The sequence below is a fragment of the Myotis lucifugus genome, unplaced genomic scaffold (assembly GCF_000147115.1).
Source record: "Myotis lucifugus unplaced genomic scaffold, Myoluc2.0 scaffold_286, whole genome shotgun sequence".
Classification (NCBI taxonomy): Eukaryota; Metazoa; Chordata; class Mammalia; order Chiroptera; family Vespertilionidae; genus Myotis; species Myotis lucifugus.
This window is the reverse complement of record NW_005871334.1, coordinates 560,350-579,808: the sequence shown is the minus strand read 5'-3', so window position 1 is coordinate 579,808 and position 19,459 is coordinate 560,350. Positions and strand designations below refer to the sequence as shown.

The 19,459-nt window shown below is 34.1% G+C and overlaps 1 pseudogene; it reads right to left on the bottom strand.

Moving 5' to 3' along the window:
* Positions 1–2,697: 2,697 nt before the first annotated feature.
* The window catches only part of LOC102428101, a 121,082-nt pseudogene continuing 104,320 nt past the window's right edge, over positions 2,698–19,459 (bottom strand).

The window sequence follows — 19,459 nt, the reverse complement described above, 5'->3', positions numbered from 1 at the left end:
GACCCCCCCCCCCACACACACACACACTCCCACTGGTAACAAGAGTAGCAAAGTTTTCTAACCTTTTGAGTCAGAACTTCCATGGAATCAACTGGTTAAATTTTTAGAACAGTAAACAGCTAAAATACTTCATATCTGTCCTCTGCTCTTTGTGTATGTGGAAAGTGTGAATTCTTTAACTAACCAGCAATACTCTTGAAATTGGACTATACTTCTACAAACTCAACTATTTTTTTTTTCAAATTCCTTTTCTGTTCAGCAAGTGTAAAAGTGTCTCGATTTGACTCTACACTATCTCTGCAAATGACCCTGAAAATACTTGTGTGTCAGTATCACTTAGCATTTTCAACCACAGCCTCAATGACATGCTGGGTGTTGATGGGTTTTTAATACTAATGATATCATCTTTTCCATCCTGCAGGGAATCAAAATCGTATATCTAACTCCTTACTATGGCAGATTTCTCCCTTAACTAAAACAAGCAACGTATTCGTGTCCCAATAGACTCTTTTTAGAGATACAGTATTTTTGTGAGAATATATAAGAATTGAAAACCCTGCACCTTGAACTTAGCCTAATTGGTGTCTTTCTTTAAATGCACTTCTTGCGGCAAAAACAAAATGTGACAATAACACCTCAATGTTGTATAAAAGTATGCTAATTTTAATACTCTATGCACTGCTTGCTTTATTTCTCACAGAACTCCTGTGTTGTTTTTAAATTGAAACCCAAGTAACTTAAATTTACTATATCCACAATTACCCTATCTCCCCAATTTTCTGCTAGGCATGAGCCAATATTTTTAAAGAAATGAAAGCATCCATGCTATATATTTCCCTACACGCCTTCCAGGAATAATGTAACTATACAGTCTTGAGAGGGATAATAGAGATTGTCTTTTGAGAAATTCAAGCAGCATTTTCCACATCAGATTGACATCCACACCATATAAGAACCCGGCCTGTTTGATCAGAAAGAGGTGGAACCCAAACCTCACTAGGCATCCCATTCTGTTGCTGAGCAGTTTCAATGAATATAAAGTATCTCTTTGTATCAAATGTTTCTTGTGCCTTTGGTCACTGGTTCTTATCTCTTGGAAGTAAACGGAAAAGTATAATCTCTTTTCTGAACCACAGACACTGAAATACTTTAAAGTTTTATAGGTTTCTCCCTCCAGGCTTAAGATCTCTTGTTTATTATTTAACAGATCCTCAGTGGTCAAAGTCTCTAGAACATAGTAGTCCATCAACAAATACTTGTTGGATGAACGACAGCTTCTTCAGATCACATCGAGTGAAAATAAAATCCGATTCCTATGCTTATTATGTTTCTATTTTGTAAATGTGAGTTTGGGTCCTCTGTAAATCCTTGGATTTTTCTGTGTTCTTTACTCCAGTCATTCCCAATTTATTCTAAAATAGGATTCAGTATTTCAGAGCATCATCATAATTTCTGAGCTGTGAAATTCAATAAGCATACTTTTTATGCTTCATCAATATCTTGATAAAAATTCTAAAAGGACCAATGGGAGAACAATGAGAAAAAGGACATCCACCCATTACTCTCTTACTAACGAGTATTTGGCATAGTGGTCAGAATCCATCTACTCGTCAATGTTTTATTTTTTTTCCTTCCAATAGTATGACTGTACATATTATATTATAATACATTTAAATGTTTCTAACACTCAGAAATATAAACAAAATAAATAAGTAAAATCCGTTCAGCAAGGATTGCTATTATGGCTCGAATTAGTGATGGTTCCTAGTACCCCCTAATAATCCTTTATAATTACTCTAATACCTAGTGTTTAATAGTCCATTTCTAAAATTTTTCTGGATATGCTCATTATGCTTAGTTTATAATTCTCAGAATTCATATTTTTGACAATGGCCATCTGTAGCCCATATTCATTGTTTGATTCTATTCCCATTCTCCATAATTTCTCTAATGTTTCCAACAAATGTTCCATGATGTGAGAGAAAGATACAAATATATATATATATTTATATATATATTATATATTTATATATATATATATATTCATTTATATATATATTTATATATATATAATATATATATATTCATTTCTTACACTATGCTATTAGTAAATTTATGTAAGCTTGATATATGTGATAAAATTAAACTTTATAGTTAGGTAGCCTTTTCATATATACTCTTAACTGTCTCACTCCTTTTTCTCATTAAAGCAAGATGTTCTATGATTCTCAATTTTTCAGACAATTTTCTTTAATGCAGGAAAATAAAGCTTATTTCTATAATTTTGTTTTCTGTAAACATTCTCAATTGTGGGTCTCTATTTTTATGACTAAAAAAAATCAAGAACATTCTGTTTCTGCTGGTGTGTCTAGGTCTAAACTCATTGTCAATATCCTTAGAGGTTTAAGGCAGTGTTCTTTATTTGCTTGTATGTTTCTTGCTCCTTCTTTTAAAATATGAACTGATAGAATAGTAATCTATATGGTTATAGTAATATTTTTGGCTGCTGGTTTTTCCTTTAAATATTTCTTAGATCTTTTTTGGGGGGAGGGGTGTTGACAAAAGATGTTTATTTAGGCTGAATCCCCTGATACATTCATACATGTAAAAATATATAATCTAAAGTCAGGGCAAAAATAATCAGGTTGGGGTCACCTCCCCTCCTCCCCTTTGGCACAGCCTTTCCAGCTGCTCCCTTCAAAATCCTGGAGTGTGCAGGGCAGGGGTCACTTCTAAGGCAGCTTCTACCTGAGCTGCCAAATCTGCCTCTTTCTGAGCCACCAAGAATATGGCTCGCTCCTTCTGGAAAGCTGCCAGCTCTTCCAAACTGAGGTCCTTCACCACACAAATGCCCAGGGAACGGGCAGAGCCAATGATGGAGCGGACCACAGAGGACAGCGCATGTCCCGCAGGGCGAAGGCATCGCCCTGAGCTTTAACACAGCAATCTCATACTGGCGCTTCAAGGTCACCAGGCCTGCCACCTCCTTCCCTGTCTGCCGGGCCCCTTTTTCAGCACCAGCAGCCGCCTTCAGGAAGGAGGTAACAGTGGGTTTTCCTATCTTGATTTCAAACGTCCTGTCAGGTTTCGCAAAGATCTTGGTCCCTGCCTGGATTTGTGGGTTACTGTATATCCTTGTACTTCCTAACCTCCAACTCCTTTGAATAGAATTGTTTCTTAAAAACAACAGCTTTATTACAATTACAAGTCCTATTCCATTGAATTCCTGATATGACCATGAGCCTATATCTACCTACTTTTATTAAAATAGCAGAACCTAATCAAATGTGCATTCTTTTGGTTAACAGCTACTGAAGCTATATATATCAAAATCTTTACATCTCTACCTGTACTTCCTTTACATCCTCTCTGCAATGATTATTTATGGTATACAGGCTTCTTTTACAAAATCCAGTGTGTAGTTTGTTTGAGAATTCCCTCCTCTGATATTTCAGTTTAAATTATTTTGATCAGATAGGAATGTTTTGCTAACTACATGTTCTTGGTACTGTAAGAACCAATGTCTTTGACAATGAGAATTTTAAAATACTATTTTTAACTTCATATGCACAGCCATCTGTTCACTGCTTATAAATATGTGTTCTTTCAAATTTTAACCTTCAATTGCAAGTGGCAAATATTCCACATATGTTCCCTAATGCTTCTATTTACTATTTTATTTACTACCAATATCACTAGAAAGACTGTCAAGTTTTCTTGATTCATTCATTCTTCATGTATTAGTTAATTTAGCAAATGTGTATCATTGAGTATTTATTTTGTGCCAGACATTGTAATGGAGGTAACTGATATATCTACCCAATACATTTTATAAAGAGCTGAAGGTGAGTAAAAATTAAGGTAAAGTTAGTTGATCAAATAAGCAAATCTATTTTGTTATCTAATGAAATTTTACCAATCCAACAATAATATAAACTCTTTCGTCATTAATCCACAAAAGTACAAAGATAAAAGTAGCATCACAATTGTGGCAGCTGGAAAGCACATGAATGAGTGGGAATATCTAACATAAACAAGCAATATGAATTATAAAGCTATGAAGGGACAATTCAGAACCAGCTTAATTGTTTTGCATACAATCCTGAAAGTCACTAGGGTGTAATCCTGAACATGGGTGAAGGATAAGAAGAAGATACTAAAGAAGATTAGCTGAAAACTGCCAAAAATCACTCTAGTAACCAAATCCCTTTCTCAACTTTGCTCAACAAGGTGTTTTTCCTCCCCCATTTTGCAAAAAAATTGGACATTTATTCTGTGGATGAAAAAGTTTTAAAGAATAAATAATAATACAGTGTCATTATAAGCAAGCTAGGCACCATACTTCAGCCTGAGGAAAAATTTGAGCGTGCATATTAAGAGTGCTGACATATACTCAGCACCCCTCTTTCGCTGGGTTCCATGGATTACCAAAGTACTGGAGCCAGGTCTTAACTCTCCAAGAAAAATATTAAAGGGGTCTTCTATCGGGAATCTTAGCCTTAAAAAAGAGAAATAGAGGAGAGAGAGAGAGAGAGAGAGAGAGAGAGAGAGAGAGAGAGAGAGAGAGAAAAGGAGGCCTGTGATAGCAAAATCTCAGCTAGAATACCCAGTGAGATTACCCAGTAATAAAGCTCATATCTGCACTTTCCACTCACATGCTTTACAGTGCTGTAGTCTCAAACATGAGCAAACAGCAAAAGATAACTTCAAATATTGAAAAATTACTAATATGATAGATGCTGACCAAAGCAAATAAAATGAAAGAAGACATCTGAGGAAAATCACTACATGAGGAGGAAAGACAACAATAAAATGCACCAGGGAGATAAGAGAAGATACAAAAACTGTGAAACAAGAAAAGGCTTTCTTGGCAAAGAAACATTCAGCTAGTTTAGGAGGATGTTGCAGACATTAACATTTTGGTGTGTGAGTTGAAAATTCAATAAGTCCTAGCTGGTTTGGCTTAGTGGATAGAGTGTTGGTCCACAGATTGAAGGGTCCCAGTTTGATTCCGGTCAAGGGCATGTACCTCAGTTACAGGCTCTATCCTGGTGTGGGAGGAAACCAATCGATATGTCTCTCGCACATTGATATTTCTCTCTCTCTCTCTGTCTTTTCTCTACTCTCTCTAAAAGTCAATGGAAAAATATCCTTGAGTGAGGATTAACACACAAATAAAATAAATAAAAATACATCTCTTTAAAAAGAAAGAAAATTCAACAATAAGTGTTGGAAGAAAATGCTAAAGATGTATCTTAGATATTACTGCAAAGAGACAAGAAAAGGAATTATAGGAGAGAAAAGAGCAAACATTGGAATGCCTTTCCAAAAGGTCCAAATAATATCAAAATAACTGGACTTCTGGATAGAAGAAAAAAAAAGTAAGGGGATGCATTAACATTCATAGTGATAACTTCCCTGAACTCTGGGGCATATGGTCCAGATCGAAGGTGCCCACCAATTGTTCTGCTCAAGAGAGACAGACATTCACTAAGGAATTTCTGAAAACCGAGGACAAAGAGAACCTCCTAAAAGACCCTAGAAAAAGAAAACAAGTCCTGTGTAAAAGGTCAGAAATAATAATGCCATTACTCCTCTATAATAATGGAAATGACTTCTGAAAGTCCTAACGTTCTATAGTGACCCAACTTATCAATTAAGAGCATCTGGAGAATAGAGATACTTTAATAGGTACAAAAACTTACCTGCAAATATCTTTTCTCAGAAAGAGTAAGAAAACTATATGGGAAACAAAAGAGTCAATTGCTAAATATCTCAGAATATTTATTCAGGAAAAATAAATATGTAAGATATCTTACCATTCTCTTCCATCCCAATTTATGTCTAGCTTTTGGTGGTGGTGTTGTTGTTTTTTAATTTTGTTTTATTTCAAGGATAATTGAAGGTAAAACAGTATTAATAGCAGCTTAGGTTTTGTGTTTTTCTTTTTCTATTTATCTTATTAGTAAAATTTTTTTCATTTCAGTAAGTATATTTAAGTAAAACTATTTAAATAAATACATATTCTCCATTGTCCTCCAAGTTCACATACATCAGAAAAGTTCATTATTGTTTTTATTTTTTTGTAACAGAATCTTACTAAGCAGCTTCCAAAGTTTCTAAAAGAGGTTTCACCTTGACTCCCAAACACTATGCAGACAGTGAGTAAACTACAGAACAGATTAGTAAAATGGAAAGTAAAGTTTTGTTAGAATTCTCCAACTATTTTTATGCAGTGCATGGTAAGTTACAATGAAACACTTATTTCACCACAAAATGCCATCAGTATGAATCTCCTTTATTTATTTATTTATTTATTTATTTATTTATTTATTTTCACATTTGATATCAGGCGTAGAGGTGGAGAATATTATTAAAGGGAATTCTCTTTGGGTTTTCACTATAATATAAGGCCAATGAGAGCAGTGAATTTGTTTCTCTTTTCCCCACTCTGGCATATAGGTAGCACCTAGAACAGTGCCTAACAAATTACACACACAGTCAATACATATGAATAGATGAAACAATGGACAAATGAATGAAGGATAAGAGTGATGAAAGAGTCCTCAGGATGAAGTGGAGGAGAGATTCAAGAATAATAGTTGTGTTCACATACAAGGGGCATCCAGGTTATCATAGGTGAGATGATTCTAAAAGAGACTTTTTCATGAAGATTTCATTCACATGCTACCTGATGCACCAAAATTTCATAAGAGATGACAGAGGTAATAAGTAATCGGCAAAAGTTTCTATTATATTAAAGACATGCATATATGAAAACTCAGCAAATAAGAAAGCAACAATAATTCCAGAAGGAAAATAAAAGAGTAGAGAAAATGGGAAAGATCAAAGGGCTAAGCACTTATTCTCTACAAATCTCCCAAACTGAAACAAAACTAACAAACCCCAAAAAAGTAATAATAGAAAGCCATTATCTGGAGACATTGCTACAAGAAATAGAAGCAATTAGTGCTGAGAAAGAATTTCAGTGGAATGATGTTTTTCAAAATAAACCTATATGAATATTTGACTCTTTTTACTATGCGCAAGTACAACTGATAAAAGTAAACACTAATAAACAAATAACTAAAAGAGGATTGAGGGATTTGAGGATGGCCTTCGTTTGCCAGGCAAATGCTCCCACACATTCATTATCCCACCCTAGTACCCACAATCATCTTCCTTTGGTACCAACACTACTAGTTATCTCTTCTTCCTGAGGTTAACATGATTCTTTCAATCTTCTCATGACTACAAAACTTCAGTATTGTCTCATTAGAAATTGAAGGGCTAGTTCTTTTCAATTTTGAAAACTTCTTAGAATTGTGAGGAATATGTACTACTTACTCTGTGACTCTTTTGTTTATATCCTTTCTCACAGTTTTTCTTTTTTTCTTTTTTTTTATTATGCTGTTTAGGATTATCATTAACTTTTAAGCATAGCATTCTTCCTGGATTCCATCCTGAATTATTTCTGTGTCCAGTCTAGGAACGCTGTTTCCATTTAAATGTGTTTTGCATCAAGACAAGATTCCTTCTAAATGTAGTAATTGTGCTTAGCCCTTTGTTCTCTACTCTTTTATTTTCTTCTGGAATTAATGTTGCTCTTTTTTGCTTAGTTTTCATATATGCATATCTTTAATTCAAGATAAACTTCTGCCTATTGCTTATCACCTAAGTCAAGCAGAAATAAAATATAGTACCTATATTTCATATGGTTGAAATGAATAAGTTGTTGCTCATAACTTCTGGGGTTTAAGATTTCAAATCCCTCCTCCATGTGTTTTTCTTCTAAGTGGGCTTTATGGATGATACATTAAGATTATTGTTAAATCTATCATCCCTACATTCATTTCTCTATGTCCAGATTTTCTAAGAGTCTAGTCTCACTATTTTTTTAAATAGTGAGACTAATGTTCATTTTTTTCCTACCCTGAAAATCTCCTTCTAATTCACCCAGTAATTATCTAATAATCTGGTAATATTAAAATTGTATAGCCACTTTTCAACCCTAATCTTTACTTGACTTGATTTCTCTGTGGCATTTAATACTAGTAACCATCCCCTTTTACTTTAAATTCTCTTTTAATAATTTTCAGGACATTGATTCTTTTCCTGCCACTATAGTTCTTTATTCTCAGTATCTTTGCCAGCTCTTTTTCTACTTTACTTACCCCTCTTACCTTTATACTTATCTTTATACTTATTTTATTTTTAAAGGAAATTAATTAGAAGAAATATTTTAATATCGCTATTAGCCCTTTCTCTATAATAGAAGTGTCAACCAAATTCATGATCGACAATGACAGATGGAAACACACGAGTGCGATTGGTGCCAGTGAGAGGTTTATATGTATCGCACATGTGCGAGTCAACTTAGCCCTTTATAGATATAGAATAAACTTGCTTAATTAGATCTGCTTTCTGATTTAGCTAAATTTTTTCCAGCCCAGTGAATCACCCCAACTTCTCTTTCAGGTAATTGTCAGCAACACAGCAGTAAATATCAACATGAAGCAGATTATTATTATAGATCACACAGGGAGAATAAAGGGTAAAATATTTAACTGTAGCAGTGTTTGACTATATTCTGCACAGTGAGAACATTTTCCACCATTTCTTACTTCTTCTCAGTTGGTCAAGTTCCTAAGCTTTCTAAATCTCCATTTTCTGGCTAATGAAAAGGAAATAGGATTCCACCAAGCCTCCTATATACCTACTCCAGGACTTCTGTGAGGATCAAATGAGATGAGGCACGGGAAAACGCTTCACAGACATTTGGTTAAAGCGTAAAATGTTTGCACCTGGCTATAAAGCAAGTCATGTTCCTGGGCTGAAGAAACTCCAAGGAGGCTAGTTGCTAGGGAGAGGAAGCCGGCATTACTACATGACGTCCTTACCCAGTACCCACTGCGACCATTTCCAGGCCGGGCTGGGCTGTGGGCTGCATTTTGGGCCATGGGGTCTCAACAGCGTCAGATGTGATTTGGTGGACAGTTGCTCTGAGATGGTGGCAAGGCCTATGTCCCACTTGGGGGAACCAAATGTTGCTTTGTGGCCGCCAGGTCCATGGTGCCATTTCTCTGTAAATGGCCAGTGAGTGTCACGGCAGCTTCTGCGTTGAGGGTCTTCCCCCTGGTGGTCAGTGTGTGTCATAGTGACCGGTTGAACGGACACTTAGCATATTAGCCATATATATATATATATATATTTTATTTATTTATTTACTAGAGGCCCGATGCATGAAATTCATGCAAGAGTAGGCCTTCCTACCCCCGGCTGCCGGCACCAGCTTCCCTCTGGCACCTGGGACCCAGGCTTCCTTGTGGCTGCTGGCAGGCACCTGGGACCAGGGCTTCCCTCACAGCCCCGGCTTCGTCCGGAAGATTGTCCAGTCTAATTAGCATGTTACACTCTTATTATTATAGATTTATTTATTTATAAATATGCTAAATGATCTAATCTATGTCAACAGCTCCAATGCCACATAAATTTTATTACCCTCCTGTCTCTATTTCAAGATCAAGGGTTTCTCATGACCTTGAGGTGAGAATTTGGCTGTCCCACATAATCCTCGTTCTCAATTCCTCATTTTACAGAAACTCCTCTTTCTAACCCCTTTTCCTATTACAGAAATCCCTAGACATGGGAGTCACTTCGATCATCTCTTTTTTCCTCACATCCCTCTTTACAGGTTTTCAACATCATATTAAGACTTACTCTTGGTTTTTCTCTATATCTACTCCTTTACATTCTTACCACTGATGCTTGAAGGTTTTGTCTTGACAGACTTACAATTGGTATCCTAGCTCTACACAAATTAGTGGAGCACTGAAGCAATTTATTTAATCTCTTTAAGTCTCAGTGTCCTCATCTGTAAAATGCAAATAAAAATAGTATCTAAACCATAGAATAAAGTATTAACTGATATAATATATGTAAATGTTTTTAGCTCATTTCTGACACTAACCCTACCTGTATTCTTAAGGAGATAGAAGACTAGCAACCATCTTTGAAAAGTAAAAAGAAAGAGATAAGGAAAGGAAGAAAATTAGTGTGAGTTAGAATTGGCTGTAAACTCAAAGTTTGTAGAACATTTGATTATGTTCCTCCATCAAAAATTTGAGGCTCTGACCAGGATTTTTTTCTCACCTTGACTGGTGATATTTATTATTTATTTTCCCCTCTTTGAGAAAGCTTTATTAAGATTACTTTCTTTTTGCAGGTAGTTTACCTTGAGCAATATTTTTAAATAGTGCTGGAATAACTTTTATGACAGTCGCATTTCTACAGATTAGAATAGAATGGAAATTTCTGTCAAACAAATCAGATTTTCGCATTGACTTCTAATTTAATTCAGGGATGTGTTCCCCACCTTGCTGATGACAATGTGCAGTGGAAGATGCCAAGATTGCAGCTTCAGCTATCATCAGCACAAATCAGGAAGAATCAGCGATTCAAGCATCAGCTCTTCACATAACATTCTCTCTTTTTTTGCAGGATGCAACAGATGTGAACAGCAGGGAAACAACTTTTATGTCTCTAGCAGAATTCCATTAATTTACGTCTTCAGAAACCATTCCAACTTCGTCATTGATGTTCTAATTCTTTTTGGCAAGTATCTATAATGTGCATTGCCAAATATTGTGAATATACAGGTATATATCCCACCAAAATGTATATGCTGTGGAAAGTTACATCTTTAAACTCCTTCAGTATAAAAAAAATCAATTTAGACATAGGCAAATCAATATTCATGAAATTTCATATTGCTCTAAATATTAGATTTATTTTGATTGTGGATAGAAATACAACTTTTTATAATTCAGATTTACAGTGCATTTTCATGTTAATTATCTATTGAGGGGGAAAGAATGCCAAGAAATACATATTCTAAATCTGTTCATGTACATGTCAGTTTGGCTTAATTTTTCTCTCAGTTCAGTGTTTTAATTGAAATGAATTATCTTTCCAAAAATATTAATAGAAAGAGCTACTATAAAACTAACAAAATGGTGTTTGAAGGCTCTATAAACGTTTAGTAATCCCTAGAATATTTGAAATTATTCTAAAAAAAAGAGCAGAAATACTGAATGTTCTGCCCACACATCAGCATATGGATCTCTCCAGTGTCTCAAATCATAGGAAGTTTATAATTTTACCCCCACAGCTTCAGTTAATGCATGTAATTGAAATGGATATTAAAAATCTATTCTCATTTATTGTAATATGAACGCAAGCGGAGAAAACAGTAAAAATCTGCAGTGTCCGCACATTTCCTAGCACTCTGGTTTGTGAGAGTAGAAATTATTTATGGACATTCTGGCACAGCTCTAAAATTAAAAGGGCTGCAAGTCTTTCTTCATCGAGAACTGCAGGTTTTAAAATGTCCTAGAGAGATTTCCATGAATTAACCTTCTTAAAATTGAAGAGAGAAAAGTCTTCTTTTACATGGATTAAAAAGGACTTAGATGTGTGATGTTGGCATAATAAGTCTTTTACTATGCACTTCTTTATAGTAATTTATTAAAAAGAAATAGAGGTAGTTAGTAGAAAAGATTAGAGACAAAAAGACTCTAGTATTCCAAGATCCCTGAAATCTTGCATTTATGCCTATAGGTCTGTGTTATTTGTTCTCCACATACACAGACACATACAAAAACAGGAAAGTAACAAGGTTTTCAAAAAAACTAGCCTAAAATTTAAAAAATATGCTGGAGATAGTCAAGTTCATATACTTTTATAATTAAGAAGTATGTTCCCTAGCCTACTGGAATAAAAAGTAGTTAAATGCATATTCTGCTTTTCACTGATTATAAACTAGGTCAATTTCTATATTTTCATACCAATTGCCAGTGGTATTCACTCACTTCTTTTCCATATTTTCCATATTGAACTCTAGGTCTATATAATATTATCAAAAATGAATCTGCATAATCTCCCATGCTCAGGGACAGAGCCAGGTGTTTCCATTAAGGGGGGTGGGGGGAAAGCAAGCAAGCTGGTAAGCCTTCCACCTTAATTCATACAGTTGAATATTTGTATACCAATATAATTTTCATAGGGAATAAACTAGATATCTATGTAAAACTGGATATGAAAAAAAATGGAACAGGCAAGTGAAATATTTCACAGTACTAGAAAGTGTATATATAGCTGGGAAAGAGCAACAATCTTGCCAAAGAATGAGATTCTTTTTCTCCAGATGATAAAAACCCATGTAGATTGCCAATAACTTTAGAGGTATCTGAAGAGGGGTATAGAGGTGAGCAAGCATCCATATAATTAAAATCTCAGTTTTCCATGATCCTTGACAAAGAGTAACTACACTCATTATAAATACCAACTTTCAGGGGAAGTTCCTGATATGGTATTAGAATAAAAGGGAGATTTGCCAATCACATCTTTCACCTACATACATTTTATATTTATAGCATAGGCTATATTCAAGAGAGGTATGAAATACAGATTTAAATTCTTTCAAGATATAGTCTAAAAAAAAAAAAGACTTGGTAGAGTAACAAAAATATAGTCCAAAACATTTTTGGCACTTTTGCTTTTCTACTTCTTTTCCCCTTTTCACAATTAACCCACAAAATAAATTGCATGTAAAAAATATAGGGTATTTACTGCCTCTTACTGCCTCCTTATAGTCAGTTATCCCAAATGGTCCTACGTCAAGCTGGCAGCATGCATAGATAGCTATCTAAACAGATTTCTGTTGTAGTCTCTGTGGTTATACCACAAGGCAAACTCTTTATGGTAGTATTCCAATAAAATATTATCTGAAGAGCAACATAGGCTCAGTGTGTGCTCTTGAAATAGAATTTTCTGTTTTGAAAACAAGTTACGTAGCCACACTGTCCATCTTTTCCCCCATATGTAGTCAGGTACCTATTTAACAAGGACAATAGAAAGATTTAGAAATTGCCTTTAGGATACAACAAATAAATAAACTACATTGTTCGAAAGATATGTGCAACAAATTTGAAACAGAAATATATATATATATATATATATATATATGTGTGTGTGTATATATATATACACACATATATATATACATATTGAATGCACGAATAAACATATATTTGAAGAGTGTTTAATATCATATTTGACATTTGCAGAATTAAAGTAAACACAGCAGTATCAGTGTCTTTACCTCTAGAATAAGCATATTGGATTTGAGAGCTCATAGTACAATTTCAGCTTTATCTTTCTATAAAACTCTGATTATGTATTTTTGAAATGCAAAACAAGTTTATAAGCAAAGAGCAATAATAAGCAAAGCTTAGTTATGATAATTTGTACTTAATCTTCTGAAAACAAAGTTCCAGGAGACATAGTCACAATTGGGCATTTAAGCTGTTTACTCTGTTCTATTAATTTCAGCTGTTACTGCCCAAAAGCCAACCTTTACTGAGCAGTGGTTCCACTTCCCATCTGGAGTCCAGAGCTCCACTTTCTTTCCACAGATACTTGTATTGATGATATCCAATGTTTCCAATGGAAAACCTCTTGAGCTAAACAAATTCTATGCTTTGTTAAATAATTTACATGCATACCTTTATTATTATGAAATTCATTTACTAAGCTAGTTCCTTTCAGGAGTGTCTATATTTTTATGTTGTCTTGGCATTGATGCTATATCACCTGGAAGTTATTTTTTTCAGTCACAATGAAACAAGTAGCTCCATGTAAAATGCATTCATATATGGAGCTAAACAAAAGTTTCAAATAAAAATTCAAAAGTAATACAATCAGACTCAGTCATTTGAAAAAGGAGATGAAAGTAATGAAGATATTTCCCTTGTTTTCATCCTTGCTCTGTTTTGGTCACTACTGCTTCCTCTGCTCAGTGAATTTAATAGGATCAGATATAGCAAGGATATGGTTTGTGTAAGCTTCTCTGTGTCTCTCAATAAATGAAAACCTGTGACAAGAAAAATATTGTGAAAAATAGAAACATAGTCAAATAATATAAAATATTATAAAAACCAAAGATAGTTGGAAAATTATAAAACTAATTATGTTGGATATTCCTGGAGTTGTGGGTCCTTTGGAAATATCAGTAGACAAAACATTGATAAAAAGTTCCTTTGTGGGAGATAAATTTTTAGTAATGTAAAAGTGTACTAACAAATATTCAATAAATATTCACAGAATTAATTAGTTACATCTCTCTAGGCATCAAGCTGGCATCTTTAGTAGAAATCTACACAACATACACTGTAATTGATGTCATTTTCAGGTGATATCACCACCCTTCAATAAAAATGTAGAAGCAGAGCAGATAAAGTTATATAGTCCATAAGAAATGTTTCTTGGATAGCTTTGGTAATTTTCATAGCCCTTTGCAACAACTGGAAACGTCACATGATACAAATGACTAAATTAGAAAGAACTCAATCACAAAAGGCAAGCAAGCATTGGCGAATAGATGATTAGAACTAAGAAAGTATCATGAGAAACTCATTCTGAAAACATAGATTGGGCTAGAAAAATAGTTTTTGTTTTAATTTCCCCCAAATTCTTTGGTCTAAAATATATATTCTGCTCTTTGTATAGCTTAGGATTTGAGTTTGGCCTGTGTCTGCACCTTAGATTGAGTACTGGAATGAGAGTTGTTAGAGTAGTTGAAGGCAGAGTGGATGACTGATGAGGCAATTTGCCCTTTCTATATCCACAGCACCTCTCTTGGACCTAACCTTCTATCCTGAAAAGAAAGGCAGCAGAGTCTCTGAAATGTAACATTTTCTAAATAGAACAATCTGAGAAACCCAATTACCATCTCATTCACTCATACTTTCTCTCCTTCTACCCCTTTCTTCTTTACAGTAACCAAAATCAGAAGTTTAGTTATAATCTCAACAGAACAGCACGTCTCTAATTGTATCAATTTTCCATTAATATTTATGAAGCAGATTCCTTCAAATTTCCATCCAGCCTATGCACACAAAAAAAAACAAAAAACAAAGCAAACAAACAAAAAAAACCCAGAACAAACACAAAAAACACAGTTGCATTTGGTCTACACTTTTAAATGATAAAATTCTGTATTGTGCTAAAATTTAGAGGCATATAAAGCAGCACAAGAGAATGGTTTGTGGTCAAAGAGTTTGCAGGATGAATATAATTTGCCCCAGGTGAAACTAGAATAAATATCCATGAGATCCTTGTCAGTCTTTCTTTTTAGCTCAGTCTCTGACAAATGCAGATAGCATAGTGTGAGCATGCTCATTTTCCATGTGACCTGGTCAGATACTTGGTAATGGCAGTGGTTGACATTTCTTAGAGAAAAATCTAACAACTTAACTTGAATTGAGTGCAGTACAAGATAGCCACCAACATGATTTTATTTTATTTATTTATTTATTTAATTGTTTAAAGTATTACAAATGATGATTTTATTTTTTTAAAGACTTCCCAGGACGGGGGAAATGTTCATGGACCTGACAAGCATAGTGATTGCTTTTCCTCTGGGCACTAAAGGCAGCTCCATTTATCTCGCTTTTGCCTGTAGTTCCTAAATGCAAAAGAAAAGCAATTATCACATGAAATACATGCCTAAGGTACTCTTCCCGCATTAGTCAGTAGGCATCTATTTCCCTTTCATTTCAGGATCTTTAGGAAGGAAGGAAAATTCCACACTATATAAGATATGTCCCCAATAAATGTGCAACTTGGAGGGTTACTTTTTAATCTGTTTTATTGATTCTAATCTAGACAGAAGTCAAATTTTCCCTAATTATAGCAAGAGAGATCCCCCCAAGTCTCTTATTTTAAAGACTAGAGGCTTAGAAACAGGAAAAGTTCTCACAGTCACCTTCTAGCAGTTTTTCTTTTTTTTTCATATTTGAAGCTTTGATGTAAAACAAGTATTTGAAACAGGTCATTAACTGACTAGATTTATATAAAAATCCTTATACTCCTTTTAAAAATTATATTTATTACTTATAGATTTTCATAGATGTTTTCTCTTTGCTTTAAGTAAGAAATTTAACTTAGTGTATCATTATTTTCTAAATACTATTCATAAATAATACAAACAAAAATGAAAACAATTATGACTTAGGTTTTGGATATTCTATAATAAATCTCTGAGAATAAAATAGATATCTCAGGTTGAGAATAAAAAAGAATAACTCAAATATTTTGGGAGTAAAAGTAATTAGTTTGGTTAGATAGTAAAATATTCAATTTCACTTTGGCATAATCTATCAATGACTCCATTTTTCACTCATATTTGAATAGACACTCTATTAGATCTGCTGTAGATTTGGAATTATAGCATCAAACACAGGCCAGGCAAAAGAGTCCTCAATAAATATGTGTTTAATGAGTAAATTTAAAAGTTAATTAACTTTGGAGGTGTACACTGATATTTATCCAAATGTCCAACCATACTCAAACACACACCTCAGGAACTTGCTAAATGCAAAAAACACAAGGATAAATGAGATAGAAACTACCTTAGCTATCATGAAACTTAAACATTTTGTGAGGGTAAACATTTATAAGCACCTTTTTTTTTAAAGACAAAAAAAATCTCAACTTTTGATAAATTCAATAAAAGCAAAAATGGGGAAAGGGAGGTGATTGGATATTTGCTTAGAGTTAGGGATAGTCTTACTAAGGAAGTGACTCTAAGCAGAAATTTCAAGGAAAAGAAGGAGCCAGCCATTGTATGAACTGACAGGAAGAGAGGGAGGGAGGAAAAGAGGAAGGAATACTTAATCTTGGAATATTCTTTCCCTAGAATTACATTTCCCCAGCAATATTATTTCCTATGAAAAGGTCATGAGCAGAGAACTAGAAAGGAATCAGAAATGGAAAAGTAAAAAATAATAATAATAATTAAATAAAAAGCCCTGGCTTTCACAAATAAAAATACATTCAAATCTGAAAACTAAAGATGAATAAATGGTACATAGATCCCAAGAAAATATGCAAATACATTTCTAAATATATTGAATATCACTTATAGAAAAAACAACAACCATTGGCATTTAGTCCCTTAATAGTAAGTATAGCCAGATTTAACTAATTTCTTAGGTTGATGATGTTGTAAAATTGCTACAGACAGATTTCTGGATTCCCACAGGGCAATCAAAATCCTGCAATGCCATCCTTCTATATAACTGGGGGAAATACGTTATGGAGTAATAAAGTTATGTATATGTAATATATAACTGGCAATTGTTAATAATGCCAAATTAAGAGGTTTTCTCCAGTGATATGCTATAGAAGTCTGCCACCCTATCTCAAGGATTAAATAAGAAACCCAAATGATGATACAGGCATTATTGATAAGGCATCTAAAATTTCTGGGAGGAAATAGAGCATTATTAGCTAGTTAGAATTTCCTTACAAAGAGATCGTCCTATGATTTTTATCTTTGGATGCCAGGATTTTTACTTGGAGTTATACAGAATACTTTCAATATTTTTTCTATGTGGCATTACTTAAAACACTGGAAAATATATTCATGTTCAATTTTTTTTAAGTCAATCATCCCTTATATCTTCTGCTCTTATTATTATTCCTGACCATCTTGGTTAAATTTCTCTACAGACATTTCAGTTTACCTATATGCAAGTTAAAGTGTGGTTTAAATAGTGAGCTCAGTATGCCCATCCTAAGAATGAAATGGGCTGCTTACGGAGATGTCAGCTCTCTAATATTTGAAAGCTGAAGGTAGATGATGACTGGGAGCTCAGTCAAGCAGAGGAATCTCATTGACTTCACTCTATGGTCTTTAAGGCATCTAACATGTTAAATTACATCATCCATCAACAACGGTTCAGTTACATAAATTTTATGTGAACATGTGGTTGAACTAATTATTGTATAACTAGAGGCCTGTTGCATGAAAAGATTCGTGCAATAGACCTTCCCTTCCCCTGGCTGCCAGCACCGGTTTTCCTCCGGCACCTGGCACCCAGGCCTTCGCTGCTCCGGCCAGAGCCGCCTTCAGCGCCTTCGCTGCTCCGCTTCGCGCCTACGTATGCAAATTAACCGCCATCTTTGTTGGCGGTTAACTTGCATATCTCGCTGATTAGTCAATGGGAGGCGTAGCGAAGGTATGGTCAATTACCCTGTTTGTCTATTATTAGATAGGATATTTTACCATTGGTTTTGACAAACAAGTGTTATTCTGGATCCAGAAGTGTAGAAAAAAATAGTAAAGGAAAATCAGATTATACAAAGAAATAGCTCTTAATTGAAAAGTTCTACCAGTTATCTGTTACACTGTAGCCTTTCTCATTGAAGTTGTTTCATTCTTAATTTGTAAAAAGCAGCTTCCTGCATAGTATATCTATGATTTGTGTTCATGCTTTATCGCTATCAAAGTATTTATACTGGTTCATTGACTGGGAAGACTAAACCTGGTTTATGGGTGTGGCAGAGCAATTTAAAAAATTAAAAGTTACTGAGCTATTTCTGTGCAAGCTGAAATAATAGATTTTTAATGGTGTGTTATACAAAATGCAGCTATGACAACTTTTCAAAAACGGTGAGAAAATGTGATTTTTATATAGAAATAAATCATGTATCTTGAGCTTAGTCTCTAAGTTACTCTACCTTAATTTCTCCATTTTTGAATTATACTTTGATGCTGTTGTCAAACTCTTTTGCTATAGTTTTGTAATTATAGCTTATCTGTAATTGGTGAAAGAATACAGATATGAATGGCAAAATGAATGATGACATGAATAATTGATTGAATGAATACAATGAGTATTTGGTGAACACTAGAGTCCTGTGAGAGATGAAGGTCAAGAAAAACAAAACCTTGGAATTTCACTAAGCAATACTTACAAATTGGTTATAGTCATTTGAATTTTTTAATAGTTGACTGACCCCCTTGGAAGTGGATTTAAGGGTGCCAGTTGTAACAGGTAGATACATAATTATTATCCAGTATATGTTCAGCACACACTTAGAACCATAGAGATTACAAACTCCTGAAATCCTGAGAAAAATAAGGGAAGATTCTAATAATCATTTTAAGAATTACAAAAATAAATTGCAAAGTATTTGAGAATGATTGTGATTATAAAATTGTCTTCATCATAACAAAAGTTGAGAATAACAGCTTGATAATAATGCAGTTTGTGAATTTGAAAGCCAAATATATACCATGCGTTTTATATATGTAATTGCTTTTACTCAAACAAATGCCAAAAGACAGGCATCTCAATCCCTGTTTTTAAGGAATGCAAAGTTGGTAGTATTTAACATTAATAGTAGTTGAAAATGCACCCCACGACACACACTAAAATGCCTCCCAAAGTAAAAATTACCCATTGTAACTAAAAGATGTATGTGAAATTTGCCTTGGTATTTTTCCATCATTTCTAAATTCTTGATATATATTACTCCATATTTCTCTCTAGGCCTGAAAATTTTATGTTTCTTGTAAATTAATTCAGATATATGCATGTTTGTGCATATA